Source organism: Pararge aegeria, chromosome 7, assembly GCF_905163445.1.
Source record: "Pararge aegeria chromosome 7, ilParAegt1.1, whole genome shotgun sequence".
Lineage (NCBI taxonomy): Eukaryota > Metazoa > Arthropoda > Insecta > Lepidoptera > Nymphalidae > Pararge > Pararge aegeria.
This window is the reverse complement of record NC_053186.1, coordinates 13,091,741-13,108,556: the sequence shown is the minus strand read 5'-3', so window position 1 is coordinate 13,108,556 and position 16,816 is coordinate 13,091,741. Positions and strand designations below refer to the sequence as shown.

The following is a 16,816-nucleotide window of genomic DNA, read 5'->3' as shown; positions in this document are numbered from 1 at the left end:
TTATACCAGCTACTGTTGTTTCACTCTGGTAATATGTACTTCGTTGCTTCTCGTTGGATAAAACCCACCATAAGTATATACGGTATGGTGGGTAAGGATGTTGTAAGCTCGGCGGTTTTTCATTCTGGACCCCGATTCTGTGAATGATAAAATATGTGAACTGATCTAGCTCGAGAAACATTTAGATACTGCGTAAACAGATAAACTTGAATAGGGGTTATTAGGTAACATATTCAGGTTTAAATGTCCAATATGGCAGTATGCCAGGTATGTCAGTAATTTTTTTGAACTGTTAATTAATGAGATACATTATAAAATCGGATCGGAAAACCTTAGTTTCCTTTTATGCGAAAAAGTAAAGGGAAATGTTTATTTCAAAAATAAAACCTGTGATCATCCTACGACATATTCAAGTTTATCTGTTCCGCAGTTTCGTGTTATTGGGCAATAAAAAGTGTCTAACTTACCTTTACGGAATTTCTGACACCTCTTGCTAGGGTCTGCCAATTTTATAAGCTTTTATTCATTTGCAATGTATATCAATTCTTGGTTTCGATGACAATGTATGGTGACTAAGTGACGTCATTTTAAATCCAGTATGACTCGGCGGAGGACGGAGGACTCGGAGGCGGACTCCCAAAGTTGGCGGGCCAATTATTGTTACGCGCCTTGACGATGTGGGTATCGAAGGGTTTGCTGAGAAAAATGTTAAGAAGCTTGTTTTAAAAACAAAAATATTGCGTCACAGATTATTGTCCACATATATAATGTTACCATATCATTTGTCATTTGATTAGCTCATAACTTGATGAGCTAATCAAATGTAAACCGCGCTCGAACTTCACTTCATACTGCAGACCAAAATATCCGAGCAAGCTCAACATCCATTTAACCCATTATACCGTATCAAAAACGTATACTTGAGGTATACATTATGTATATGGTACTGTACCAGATAAAGATGGTATATTATGTCAGACTGACAAGTCATCTGATATCTTAAATAAAATAAATTAACTTTAATTATTATATATGGCATTTTATTAATGTTGATATTTTAAAATTATTATAAACATAACATAATTATATTATATTTTTAAGTGAATTATTGAAAATTACTTCGTGTTTGATAACAAGGCACTGGATATTTCGTTTAGGATTTGTTAAACAAATTGGCCAATTTATGTTATTACCTAATAACCCCTTAAGGAATTTCACAGATTTGGACGTACCTAAGCTAAATAAAAATAATGTATAGCATGTTTTCATATATAGTAAGAATATTAATTAAAGAACATTTAATTTTAATCTCTCAAACGAATTATAAGACCACATAAAAAACTAACGTTTCATAAAAGAGCGTTTTTAAATATCCTTCACTTGAAAGAAATGTTTACTAGTATCCTTTGAGGTTCAGTATAAATTCACAAAATTTATTGTGAAAAACTTGATCATTAATATCAAGTTTTTTCATACTACTACTAAAATCCTGTGTACCTACTATAATGTTTTTTACTCCATAATAAAAAAAGTCCATTTCTGGTGATATGCTTTTGTTTAAGGATATCCGAATCAGTTCAAATATCCTTCTTACCTTACCCACATAGATGGTTATGTATTATTGAAAAGAAGTTTAATATTCTATTGTAAATACTTTTAATCTTAAATATCTACAAGTATCTTGGTGTTTTAGTAGCTATAGGGAGTGTTTAGTAGATTTATCTTAAATTGCACAAAATTTAGCTTGATGTACATAATACATTCGATGGAAATGCAATTTAGCTTCATTTTAACTGCAAGTCATCTGCTATATTGCGGTTGGATTCATTGATATTGGTGATCAACTTTGCTTTAAGTTAACATGCAAGTTCAACAGTCTGCATGCCTCGCCAACTGCCAGTCGATGCGGTTACGTCAACTGCACCCATACTGCAATTAGCAGACTTGCACTTAAAATAATGTACGTCGCTATAGATAGTGTACACTATAATTTTATTAAACATTGTATGTTATTAAAATACGTTATAGTTTATCTATCTCATCCGTTTTATATGTGATACATGCTCATTGTTTTAGTGTGCGTAAACTCTGGATAAATTTTGATGTAAAATGTACAGTACTTTCAGTTCCCCGTACATCATCATCATCATCTTGTGATTGACCCTAACAAAAAATTACTTCTGTACAAGTCTGTAGTTTTTTTTATAAAAGCGGTAATACTTTACGCTACTGAGGCAGTAGCGAGTTTTTAGGCCTCGACTTTTGTGTAACGAAACGCCGCCCTCAGAAATATGCCTTACGGAGTCATGGGCTTCTAGTGGTAACCTTTTCCATCGGGAGCATTGTAAATGGAATACTACTTTTAGATCTTTAATTTAAATTTAGTTTAGATATTTCTATCTTACCGTATAAGCACAGTTACTATGTTTACAGTCGTAGTTATAATTTCATAAGTAAGGTTTAACTAACGAATCATTGTAATATATTATGAAATATTATTTTTTGTTATTTATTTTATATATTTTATTGTTATGCTGATTGATTTACGAATGACCTTGAAGTAAAATCTTAATAATTTTAATTTTGACAATGATGCGATTTGGGCGTTAAATAACTTCACAGCTCAGTGCATTGTTTCTTTCCATGTTAGAGGGAAAGGGACGTATGATTAAATCATGCTACCTTTTTCATTCCAACTTGTTTATACAGGGTGCAAAATGTACCCAGTTGAAAGATGAAAATATACAAAAATCTATAAAAATATCTGATACCGGTAGGAAACTGAATCCCTTTAAAGCTAAAGGCATTTAGTTTCCTACCGGAATAACATAAGCATGTTATTATTTTACCGTACATTTTTTATAATTCTTACTTATAATTCTTACTACAAAAAATAATCACCTGCGAACACTGAAAACTTTATAACAAGATATTATTCGCAGTGCTTATTTTTTATGCAAAGTTCTTATTTTATATTTAAAATATCACTTTGGGTATTATTTAGCATAGAAAATATATCTTCATAAAGTTTTTTTTAGTTAGAATTTTTAGCACCTCCAAAGGTGATTTTGTGAATAAAAGTTATAAAATTATCTCAATTTATTAGATCGTTGTTCTTATTCTCTTCTAATAGTTGTGTGGTTGCTGTATAGAAAAAAATATTTATGAATCTGGAATATTAAGCCATATTTACATTAGGTCAGTTACTGACTCGGAATTTATAAAAATGTCCACGCGGTAAATTGGATCAAAGTGAACAGCTTTCGTGTATCACTACTATGGTGATCTCTGTTTCTTGCAGGTTAACGTTACATCCGACAAAAAAATTAGTGCAATAAAGATCTAGTTTGTCAGAGTTTATAGAAGAGCCATTACATCGACTGGATTAAATTCTATTACACTAAGTCTGATTAGCTGAAATGTGCCCCAATGTGATTATTACATACAGGTTATCTTCACTCATAATATAGCGTAAATCAGTTTACTTACGGCTATCAATAGTGTAAGCCAGTTGATAAACAAGATATCATTAAAGGTTATACGAATAATGTATATTAAATCTGAATAAATCTGCCATGAAAAGACGAGTTATTCACTTTGTCAGTTGGAGTCAGTAAATCACGCAATGTAAATCGGACTAACTCTTACTTGCGAAGCAACTTATAAACAACATAGATTTTACTGTAGTGTTTTAATTCATCATCGCTATAACGATATTCAGTGTCAAAATAAAATCGTACATCTACATTTATAGACTGAGAGTAAACGGTTTGATTTTTATATAAGAAGACAGTATTATTAATGTCACCATAATCGGTGATTTGATGAAACCAAAACTATACCGAAATGATGCATAAATACTTTTTAACTATTAGGATATAAATAAAATGTGCTTTTTCATCTATTTAGCACTCGCGAATGTATGATTTCTATTATTAATAAATCATACGTCCAAAAAATTTAACATTAGTGCAATAAAGATCTAGTTGTCAGAGTTTATGAACGTATAGGTAGACTATAAATTATAATACATCGATGTAAATCGTTAAATTTTACACACGTTACATGAACTTAATGAACGTCTAATATAACAGGAAACAATAATTGAACAGCCGGACAGTCATATTATCTGCACTTTAAGATGTAGTTGGACCAATATTTTAGCAAAATCATAAAAAACATTTCTTTTTCATTTGAATAATTCAATAAACTGTCTGCTAAATTCTAATCGATATTATAATTTATTGTCTACCCTTACTATTATTACACCGTTACTGTTTATGCCTATGTAATAAAACGTCACATAAATATAGTGTCACACTTAGCATTAAATCTACGTATAATATATGTTATTTTCAATTTAACGTGAATGTGAATTAAATATAACTAGATAGTATATTATTTTTATAGAATAATTTTAGGCATATTATTTACTAAGTACTTAGGCTTCGTTTTAAAATCAAGTAAAAATGTTTAAAAAAAACTACCAAAATGTTCAAAATAAAATTACTAAAGAATTAATTCCTGCGTTTTCTGTAGAAATAGCTGCAATATTTGCATGTATAGGCTCTTGTATTATTGAGATTTTTTTTTTTGCAAATCAATAAACAGAACGTTAAAAAAAAAAAATTTTGGTGCTGAGTGAATGATTTATTTAAAAATGTAATCTTTTGCACCGCTCGCTGAAGTAAAACTCGCTACACTTTGAAAACTGAACAATTATTAGCTTCATAAATCAAGAACGAACAATACCTACTAAATGTACTTTAAAGAGTTAATTATGTAACGCGTGTCATGAAAGCAAAGATTTAAGAAAGGCGGACGATATCGTGCTATCTTTTTCGCACATATTTATTGTGTGACAGAGATAGCATAACATCATCCTTTTATAAATCTATTCTCGATTGGCGCTGTTTATATTACTTTAGAGTATTATGAGTAGTTTTACGCTGCATATAGTGTAAATTTTCGTGAAAACATTGTATTTTTAGTGAGTAAAAGGTAGTTATTGCACGAGTTTGTCAATGTCTGTGGAATTTTGTCACCTTAAAACACTGTAAAAGCGTGGCATAACTTGCTCATTTGACATTAAAATAATATTTGTGAAAATAATTTCTTGTTTTATTATATACTTGGTGAAATTTTTATTTGCCCTGAAATAAAAAAAAAAGACCCGGAAACACATTAGGTTCAGGAAAGTAAATATTTCGTAAAAGGTTACGAGCAGTTGACGTTTGGCTCCAGATCGGACCAGAGAAAATTTTGATTTAATAAATTTTCAAATGAACCCTACAAGCATTCGAACCCGGGACTTAGTGGGATAAGGCGGAGAAGATGCAATAGGTAGCTCCTATACCTCGGAGACTAATTTTTTAATTATTCTTGTGGGACACCGAATTATCGGCGCGAAGCGTGGTCTAATCAGTTATACAACAAGTTAGCCCTTGACCTGCAATTCCACGTGGTAAGTGATGATGCAGTCTAAGATGGTAGCGAGATTAAATATTTAAGATGGACCATTTTGAATCGGTGTCTACGCGGCTTTTTACGGGAACACTAAATGGTCTTAGTCGGTAGGGTTGCAGCTGGTCACGGCAAAAACCTCCCACCAGACGAAATTTCTGAATTGCCGCTGCCGGCGATCGAATCCGGGACCTCACACTCAAGGATATACACCGCTCACTGCTGCGTAAGGGAGGCTGTCAATATTGGGTATAGGCATTGGCGGCAAAAATCCTCCTCTTATAAGAGTTATGTTTAAATTTTAGGGTAAGCAGTGCTTTTGTACATGTATGAAGTGCACGCCACTGTATAGTGTATTTTTAAAATGATCTACCACACCATGTCAGTGAGACCTGTGACATTGTACTGTTTGCAGATGATACATCTCTAATTTTTAAAACTGATAGAGGTAGAGATAACTGACGATGTAAGCCGTGCTATGTCGCATGTGTCGCACTGGTTTACTGTCAATAATTTACTTTTAAATGCAAAAAAAACGAAGTGTGTGGAATTTATTTTACCAAATGTAAAGAAAGTTAATAAAAATATAATAATAAATGGAGAATCACTAAAAATGGAAGATTCCACAGTTTTTTTGGGCATGACCTTAGATTGCAAGCTTCAGTGGGGTACCCATATAGATACACTAGCAGGTAAACTAAGCTCGGCTGCCTACGCCGTCAGGAAAATTAGACAGATTACTGACGTAGAAACAGCAAGACTTGTTTACTTTGCGTACTTTCATAGTGTGATGTCTTACGGGTTCTTATTATGGGGCAAAGCTGCTGATATTGAAACTATATTCATATTGCAGAAAAGAGCTGTACGGTCAATATATAAACTTAAATCACGTGAATCCCTCCGTGAAAAATTTAAAGAAATAAATATACTTACGGTAGCCTCACAATATATTTATAACAATATAGTATTTGTAACACAACATATTAGTCTTTATAAACAAAAAGTGGATATAAACAGTCGACTTACAAGAAATGGTCATAAATTAGTGACATCTGCATATCGTCTGCGAAAGGTGCAGAACTCATTTGTGGGACTGAGTATAACGCTTTTATAATATGATTCCTAAGGTAATTTTGGACCTACCAATGCATAAGTTTAAAGAATGTGTTAAAACACATTTATTACAGCGAGGTTATTATACAATTGATGAATTTCTTAATGACAAGGTTGCTTGGAAGCATCCAGCTCCGCTTTCATCTCCCACAAGATAGAAAAATGAATTTTGAAATGTAAAATGTAAATTGTTAATGTTGGAAAAGAGCAACTTCTGAGTTTCTTGCCGGCTTCTTCTCGGTAGAATCTGCCTTCCGAAACGGTGGTAGAGTCACTACACACAGACAGACTTGACGTTTCAAAAGTGCTTATATTAGGCCTACTTGAAATAAATGAATTTTGAATTTTTTGAATTTTTTAAGCAAGGGTCGAAGGAGCTGTGTTGGAATTATTTCGGGCCAAGAACAGGAAGAGAGTGGTGAAAATCTGAAAGCTTAGAGCTTCGGTCTCTATTTCGGGGGTCTAATTTAGATCGAGTTATATAGGTTTGTACTAACTACGTTTTATATAAGGTTTATATTACTTGCTTTAATGGTGAAGGAAAACATCGGGAGGAAACTATGCCTGAGAGTGTTCCTAAGGACGTGTGAAGTCTACCAATCCAGCTTTGGCCAGCGTGGTAGTCCAAAACCTTCTCATTCTTAGATGAGATCCGTACCCTGTAATGGGCTGATAATGATAAAAACAGAGCTGCCAACACTAAATGGTTGATTAAAAATGGTTTCTGCCTTAGACATTGGTTTCTTCAGCACTTCTTCCAAATCAGCACGTTGTATTTCGCCAATGTCACGTAGGTATACCTACTTTGAAGATCCACAAAGGATATTGTCAATAAAGTATATAAATATAGCACTATACTTTTTATAAATGTAGTATTCAAAAATAAGGCGAACGTAATAGAGATTGGTCTTTGGTTATTGTGAAAAAAATGTTACTTATACCAATTTTGAGTACTTCTAATTTTAAATTTACAAACGTTCTTCCAATGAAGAACGCAAATTTTGGCAAATTTGAGCTTAAAGATAATATAGTACAGTATTTTAGTGTGACGTTCAAGTATTTCGATACTGGAAACCGACTCCTCGATTGCGAGCGAGGAAATCTTGATGAGATATAAGATGGAATTGGCGAATTGGCGCTATTAGATAACGTACTGGCTATGTTAGATATTGATTACTGTTTGAATAACTGGTATTTTGTTTTTTTTGTAAATGAAAAAAATACCGTGTAAAAAAAAAAACGACATCTGATTTCAGGACAGTCCGATTCCCCACCTGGGCTATTGTTGATATTAGATACCTAGATCGTGGCAATATTTACCTTCGTATTCTAATAATATTGTAGCAGTTTTTCATCGCGTGAAAACACGGATAAAACGACATTTTCTAAAACTGAAACCTAGCTACGCCGAATTATCGCACGCGTAACTTCCTGCATACTAAATTTTATGAAATCGTTTGAGCTAGATGTACTTACTCGTAAATACAACACCTAAGAATTCCCATACATACATACAAGAATTGCTCGTTTAAAGGTATTAAATTATAATAATAACGTGGTTATAATAATAACGTTTATTTCGGGAAATCAAGTAGTAGTAGGTACATAGCTAGTAAAAATTATCTTATTTACTATTTTATAAATTAAAAAGTAAACCTATAATTATAAATATCTCCTAATTAAGGTTAGTACCCTCTTGAGCACTTGGTGTAGGAGTGTGTACCAACCCAGTGCTTCATACAGGGATTTTCCCATTTAGTGCTTAATATTTTCAAAATACTGTAGTAAGCTACCGCGCAATTTGCTCATTATTGATGCAGATCTTTTTCTCATGATTCATCGTAGTGATTCTCCGCAAACATTTTAGATGCACTGCAGAAGCGCGGCAGCCCCAACAATACTCTGAAGCCGTAATGACCGAGGAACACAATTTAAAAACAGTCTCCAAAGCAAAAAAGTATGCAGACAATCGATGGTTGCATAGTCCCATGCCTACTACCATGTATAGATTTCCATCAAATTATTTCAGTGCGTAAGTTTGAGTGACCATTTTTTCACTGGAATAATAATTCTTATGCCTTCTTGATGTTAAATATAGCTATAAAAGAATTATGGGCGGCTAGTAGATAAACCTCTGGTTTGCCAAAAACACCCCAGTATGCTGCCAACTGGTATGCAGGGTGAACGTTCGCGCCCGGCGCCATTTTTAATTTTTCGCGCGTTTTCCCACATTTTCGCGATCATCACGTACTGAAATTCCCAGTGTCCTTATGAAGGAAGTAATTTTAGATTTACTTTGGGAGTTATCAAACAGCCGGTGTTTTCAGGATAATAATTTTTACCGAATACTAGGTAAGTTATGAGATCCATTACCAAAAGATTAACCCTATGTTTTTACAATTAGGCACGAAAATAACCAAAAATAAGTATCTAAAATAATAAATAGAAACATGCTGAACTCAAAAATTAAAACTATCTTAATTATTTATTTTATAATAATTCTTAATCAGACTACTTAATTATAAAATAAATAAATCAAGATTTTGTACGTTATTAATTATTTCAATTATTATACATATCACCAAGTAATTTTACCATCGTTAGTAAAAACATCCAACTATTACTTAGCATCTAATATAATTCAAACACCAAAAGGTTTTAATTTAATAAAACTAATGTTCCATGTTCCACATTTAGTATCATCATTGTTTGCAACAAACTGAAATGAAAGGTGCCACATTTTCTAACCCTGACTTTAGTTATTACAGCCTTTGAAAACGTTTGGCAGAAATCCAAGAATTGAAATGTTTTCACATTCATAAAACTGCATAATAGTAGATATGGGTACTGAGATACGATCTTTAACATTTTATTTCGTACAATTTATAGGATAGTCATATAAATGTCTATTATGATCAAGATGCTTAAATAATGAAAAATAAGTGAATCTCGGTGCCTACCTGCCTACGTATAGGTAGGTTTATAACAAAATTAATTCACCTAGCCATGATTTCAGTATCTACTAAATTCTCATATTGTTTAGTATTTCATTTATGAGTGGATTTTGATCTCAAAGATCATCTTAATTTAATTTTAATGTGTATGTTTTTTATTGGAATTTGTCTGGAATTATAGCAGTATATTTTATGAAAAATTTATAGTTAATGACCGCACTATATTTAAAAGAAATTAACGCTTTGGCATTTTACAGTCTCTTAAACATAGTTTAAAAACTTGAGACCCTAAGTGGGTAGGTGTTAGGTAATCGAGCTCTTTACATAGCGTTGCCTACAGCTCCACTTAACTGCTATATCTATTATCCGCTTAATATCTTAAGCTTCTGGGAAAATCCTAAGGAATAAGCGCTATAATAAAAAAGCTAAAGTATGAATAGCTCTATGCACAGAGTTTTGAGTGGCGGTTTAAACTATAACAAAAACTGTGATAGGTTTGATTCTTCAATGCGCACTGTTTGTGGTATAAGTAGAAACTTATAATGGTATCTATACCTTTCAAGTACCGGGATAAATCTATTCAGAAATGTGTACCTACCTAACTAAGTATTTAATTTGAAAAAGCTTTTGCCATAAGTTAGATGTATGTACGGGTTTTGTATGGTATGGAACCCATACCATAAAAAACCCGTCTTAAGCAAAATCGGAAGACTAATTGCACTTGTATGCCCAAAATAAAATACCTACATCGCAGGCGATCCCCGAGATCGCATGAGCACCACCACCACCACCATTTTCACCATTTTCACCAGCAAGTTCTATTGACCGAACCCGGGCACCTCCAATTTTAAGATCACAGCGCTTACCACTGTGCCAGAGGGAGAAAAATTAAATTTTTATAAGACTAGGTACCTATATAAACACGTATGTTTTTTGGTTAATGTTTTCTCAAATTATTTCAAGTCAAATTTTCTCTACTGCCAACATGACTGAAAACAACTTTAACGGTGGAATTAAATTCCTAAAATTCTTTAGCAAATCTTGTGTCAGTAGCACAAATAGGACATAATCACTAATTTCCGCTTTAGTTAATTTAAAATAAATTATTCATCATCATTATCATCATATCAAAGGCTTTTTACTTATAACTTATGAATTTTTAATTAATACCGCGCGTCTTAACCGAATTCTAATCGAAAACCGAACAGATTTCAACGAAACGTTCTCAGTAAGATAGTAAGATATTGTTTTAGACGTTGCGAGAAGTTTTCAGAGTTAATTTCTGGTGCGCGAAAAATTGGATCTGCCGATCTGTTGCTGCGTGCAAGAAGCACAAACTTACACTTTTCTGTATACCGCGAATTATAGAAAAGCATAATTAGAACAAGTTCGGGAACTGCCAGTACTATATAAAGAGGTCGAAAGAATTTATATAACGTACAGTAATATTACTTAGGACATAAGTAATGCAAGTCAAAATGTTTGCTATTCAAAGAATAGCATCAAAAGTCCCATTTGAATATCTACATATTATTCATTTTTAATGAGGTAGGTATAGTTTATAATATTTCGTATTGGTGAACCTAAAACCTGAAGCAAGTACTCGGGTTCCATAGTCTAAGAAGTGCCAGCAAAAAGCTTTTGACGTTGCTTCAATTATTTTATGGGGTCACGAGTTCATAGGCTGGTGTAGTACAAAGGCGCCAACGCAACGTTCGTTGGCGTCGACGTCGCGACGTTAGGCGCCACAAGTACTTACTTAAATTTACGATCGAATTATTCATCCATCATGGATGATAGAGTATTTATTGGGGTGAGAGGGATCAGAATATGATTAAAAATGGGAAAACTCTATTCGTAATTATTTTTGCTACGAGTAGGTGTAAGCGCAATGAACTGCTTTTGTGCTCTTGTGCATAAGTGTTTCTAGGTTTATAATTTATAGAGGGTGAACAGAATCTGCTGGCAAAAGATAGTTACAAGAGTCATCGGTATATACCAGTTCGCAGCTGGATTAAAGACCTCTCCCAACGGTAGGGTTTGCCCATAATTACAACGTTGGGCATACGGGTTAATCATCGCAGTAGATGGTAGCAGTATAAGCATAGCAGAGAGTTCGCTGCTGCCTATTCTCTGTTATATTCCCTTAGTAGCCACCCGCGGGATGAGGAGGGGTGGTGACCACTGTATTAAGAGTGCCAGTAACATTTTCCATAAAACAGATATACATTAAATATGTACTACAAAATAACCCACTACTATTGACTAAAAATATAGGTAAGTATATCATTCAACTGTTCACAGGGCATGAATGAAAACGCTGGCGCTATTGCCTGTTTATATTTAAAGACTGATGCCAGTTTTCACTTAACCTAGAAATTGCTATAATTGGTTGATAAGATGTGTATTGAAAAAAAAAGTTTCGCCAACTCTTAGATAACTATTGGGCAAAGGGTTTGCCTCGGATTATCCTTAGATAAGCGTTTCTTATTTGGACATTACCTTGTTCATCAATAGTAAAAACAGGCATAAGCTGTTTTTTACCCAGACGTAATTTTTACTCCATTATAATAGGTCACATATATTATACCTACTGACTATAAATATAATGTCACAATAGACAATTTAAATAAAAACTCGCTTTAAATAGAGGAAGTGTGAAGAAAAGTGCTTATAAAATACACTTTGTCCTCGACTTTCACTTTTTGGTTTGACTCGGGTGTATAAAATCACTTGCTTTATGCACTTGTTTTATTATCTAATTTTTGCAATGTCCACTGTTACATCTTATTGCAATTACCTAAGTAAGAAACGAATGTACATCATAATTTCTTAGCGTTAGATTGTCCCGAAATCGATTTTTTTTATAACACTTTGATATAGTCTCTATTAAGAACGGTCTCAATGCTGACTGATGCATCCTTTCTCATTGGAAAGTCCGATTACGAGCATAACATAATTTTTTAACATGTTCTTTTTATTCTATTACTACTTTTCCTCTTGGCTGTAATCCTGTAATTGTGTTAAGTGATGATGCAGTCTGAGTAAAGGCCTGACTTTTTAGGAGTAGGGTGGTGATACTAAGATGTATGAGGGCAAATGAACCGACCGTCAGTTACGAAGCCTAGTGTATCACTGAAGCTATATACTCGTAGGTATGACTTATGAGGAATGAGATACGCATTAAATACCATATCCCTAATACCAACATAGAACTAGCCACGGCAAAAGCCTCCCGCCAGACCAGAGCAAATGCAGATTATTTTGCTCTACTGGGGATCCCACTTATAACTTATACGCTCGCCACTGCTTCTGGGAGTACAAAAAAAATCTAAAAAGTAACTTTGATTGAAGACTTAATTATAAGATGTAAGAACTCTAATAGCGCCAATCCATTGCTGTTCAAAAGAAGGAAAACAAACAAACACGAGGTGTAGTAGGTATGGAGTTTTAAAGTGTTTTCTGGGCATATAATCACATCCACTAATTGTTTTGTACCACCGTAAATATTAGCTTAGAAATGCACTTAAGGACAATCTATTATCAGTCAAAGGCACTATTTCAGAAAATTCATTATAAATTGCGTTTAATCTATCATTCAAATTATATAGATACTTTTATGTAAGTATAAACCAAAATAAATAGAAAAAAAATCTAATATAAGGTCGATCTTCACGAGTAGCTTTGGTTACACTTTGGATTACCATCATCTACACACAACAATGGAAAGTTTAAATATGAACATTTGTAAACATTAAGGCATAAATAATTGATATAAATGTTTTTATGCATGTGACAAAAATTACACCAAAAATCACTTGACGTCAGTACCAAAAATACAGAAAGCGTTAACCAATAAACGAGTGAATGCGTCCCAATAAATTAAATCAAATTAAAACAGCCCGTTGGCGCAGTGTGCAGCGACCCTGCTTTCTGCATATAAGGCCGTGGGTTCGATTCCCATAACTGGAAAATGTTTGTGTTTCCGTGTCTGGGTGTTTATCTGTATATTATAAGTATTGTTGTGTATTCATCATCATCATCATATCAACCGATAGACGTCCATTGCTGGATATAGGTATTTTGTGGTGTTCCAAATTCCACGGTAACTGAGTATTTTATTTATAAAAATTTTCATTAGCTATCTTAGTACCCATAACACAAGCTACGCTTATTTTGAGGCTACCTAGTGATGTGTGTATTGTCGTAGTATATTTATTTATTTCTTACTAGCTGTTGCCCGCGACTTCGTCCGCTTTTGTTTTTGTTTTTCGAAAGACATGTGCCTCATAAATGTGGCAACACTTTATGTATTTAGGATAACTAAGCCTAGATAAAAAAAATTTCGTCCCCTCTCCCGAGAGAACTGAGCTTAATTTCGGGATAAAAAGCATCCTATATTACTTCTAATGCCTTCAGGAATATGTGTACAAAGTTTCGTGATGATTGGTTTAGTAGTTTTCGCATGAAAGCGTAACAAACAAACTTACTAATAAATAAACTTATAATATTAGTAGGGATTTACTAAAAAGCTTTTGAGGTTCCTCGGTAGGTAGTACCTAGTATATCTATGTTTTTCTACTACAGTAGCTCCTTAATTTAAGTTTGACAAGTTTCCAATGTTTTGTGGATTTTGGATAGACGAGGGGTCTATAAACGTAACGAAATACTGCTATTTTCAGTAAATGTTTACCACTATCGTTGACCCCCATTTACATGTGGTAAACCCCCTTTTTTCTCGTTGACTTTTGAGCACTTGAGAGTAGTCGTGACACACGCCTTCGAGAACATTATGAAGAACTCTCAGGCATACAGTTTTCCGTACGATAAGTTTCTTTCACCAAGTAGCAAGTGATATTTTAATTACTTATAACGCAAATACTCGAAACTTAAAAAAGTAAGAGTTGCGTGCTGGAATTGGAACTCGGCCCACAGAAACTGAGCTATTCCTGCTTCGAAATTATTTCTACATTATTGATGTTTAGATAGGCAAGTTATTTTCCATTCGGTTCGGTCATACCTAGTTTCAACTTTTCAAATACAAATAAAATAATCAGTTGTGTCCAAACATACGTTCGGTAATTAGGTACTTACATATAAATTCTTTGTTCAGATCGCCAGACGGCAGACAGTTTTATTTCGGTTAGCAAAATTAATTTAGATCAAGGGCTGGCCAAAACCGCATAGGGCTTGTTATAATCGTATCGTAACAAGCCAAGTTCTTATGCCAGTGTCTATGCTATTATTACATGGGCCGGACGAATCTGATCGTTATTTCTTCGGCGATTAAATCATTGTAACGGATAATAGGCAGGTGCTATTTATGCAATTTTCATTGACGTTATGCGGTTACGTAAGGTTTGTTTCCTGTGACACTGCAGGTGTTTTTCATGTTACGAAGTATTGCACCGAACACAAACGATTCATGCATTACAACCCTTTCATGTTTTCCTGGTAGCTTACTATTAAAATCAATAAAAAAGTTTTCCTATGAATTGACACCGCGACAATAATTTCTGTCGTTGTTGGAAACAAATCCTTCTGCGTCGTATATTATATTATTTATACATATTTCTTTGACGTAATGTATGTGTTCTCCCTTGTGTAGTAGTGAAAATTTATTGCATTAATAGCATTACGAGGAAAAATGAAAGTGGTCAAAAAACGTAAATACTAGTTGTATTTTTCGACCACTTTCATTTTTCAACAGCGTGCTGATGTTTCGGTGTAATATATGTTAGTACACAGAACTAATACGATTGATATATTTCAACCCCTTCATGGTTTCCTGGTAATTAGCTATTTAATAAAATAAATTTTCTCTAGGGAAAAGAAGACAATCGCGTTTCGCCATAAAACTTTTAGTGACTCGGTGCGCTAGTAGGTAGGTAAGCGGCGAGTTATATAAGCAATTTTCATTGACGTTAGTAGTTATGTAAGATTCGTTTCCTGTGATGCTGCAGGTGTTTTCGATATAATATGTCGCACAATGTAAACGATCCGTACATTTCCTCCTCTACATGTTTTCCTGGTAATTTACTATTTCATAAACTAAAACTCTACCAAACCGAATAGGCAGTCTGAAACGCTACGGGACTAAATTAAACATATATATCAAGTAGGATACTATGGTCAATTGTATAGTCACCTCGCTGCAATAAATGTGTTTTAACACATTGTTTACCCGTAAACATTGGTAGATAACAACATTTACCTACTCATATCCCATAAACTATGATCACTTTACCTTTCGCAGACGATGTGCAGTCGTCACGTTATGACCATTTTTAGTTAGTCGATTTAGAATCTCATACATATTTTTTTTTTATAAATACTACAATGCGTAATTACTATAAGTTTACTGTTCTGTCGCCTCAAAATTCGTAATTTTTCTGAGATCTAATTCTTCTGCTATGTTACAATTCAATAATTATGCAATTCTCATTGACTGTATGTGGTTAATGGTTATAAAAGTTTGGTTTCCTGCGACGCTGATGTTTTTCAATTTTCTTGCAGTAAAGGGCGAACTTGTAGTGGAATAAAAATAAACCACGACGCATAACCTTACGGAGACGTCTCACTGAAAATCTTTTACCGCCTATAATTGTTTAATTTGATAGTAATCCACTAACTGCAACTATAACCTACTGTGCTATTTTCGACTGGAACCCTTTTTACATAGTTAGACTCATTAAGTAGAGGGAGGTGAGCTCATTAAAATGTCTCTGTGTAATCAAGGCTCAAGTATTTGCCTGTACGCATTTTTAGCTTTGGTCCACAAATTTCATTGATGTTTGTGAGTTGGGGAACTTTCATTCCCCCGTAATGACGTAACCTGGTTTTCCGGCTAAGAATTTCTGCTTTTCTAGTTACTTAAATATTTGTTTTGAAGAAACGAATAAAACATTTGATAATATATTGACATTATTCATTTTGCAGATGTGAAACTAATATAATACTTACTTAGTTTTTAGTTCTTTGTATCTACAACGTGTAAATGAATACCGAATTACTACTTAACAGGATTTAGAGGTAAACGAAAACCTCATAGTTTTTGTGTAAACCACTGCCATATTTTTTACTCAAAGAATTTAAATACAGCCCTAACATCACATGCAAAATTAAAATCATGTGACTCCAGTCACTTTATTAGGTACGTGTCGCGTAGCGTAGGTTATGCGCGTGTCGTTCTTTTATCTTCAATAGGGTTGTCATATGATACTGAGAATGTTTTGAATTATTTTGTATGAAAAAATAAATAAGCTTTTTTCGATTTCATATTTTAA

At 33.6% G+C, this 16,816-nt stretch overlaps 1 protein-coding gene across 2 annotated transcripts in view; it reads left to right on the top strand.

The window, feature by feature from the left end:
* Positions 1 to 8,733: 8,733 nt before the first annotated feature.
* LOC120624932 (multidrug resistance protein homolog 49-like) overlaps positions 8,734 to 16,816 on the top strand; it is a 37,016-nt gene continuing 28,933 nt past the window's right edge. The window contains exon 1 of one of the 2 annotated variants that reach the window (XM_039891759.1): positions 8,734 to 8,928. The gene's annotated coding sequence lies outside the window, so the exon portion shown is untranslated. Of the gene's footprint in view, positions 8,929 to 15,396; positions 15,415 to 16,816 lie in introns of those variants that run through there. The other variant, XM_039891761.1, reaches the window with a different exon arrangement.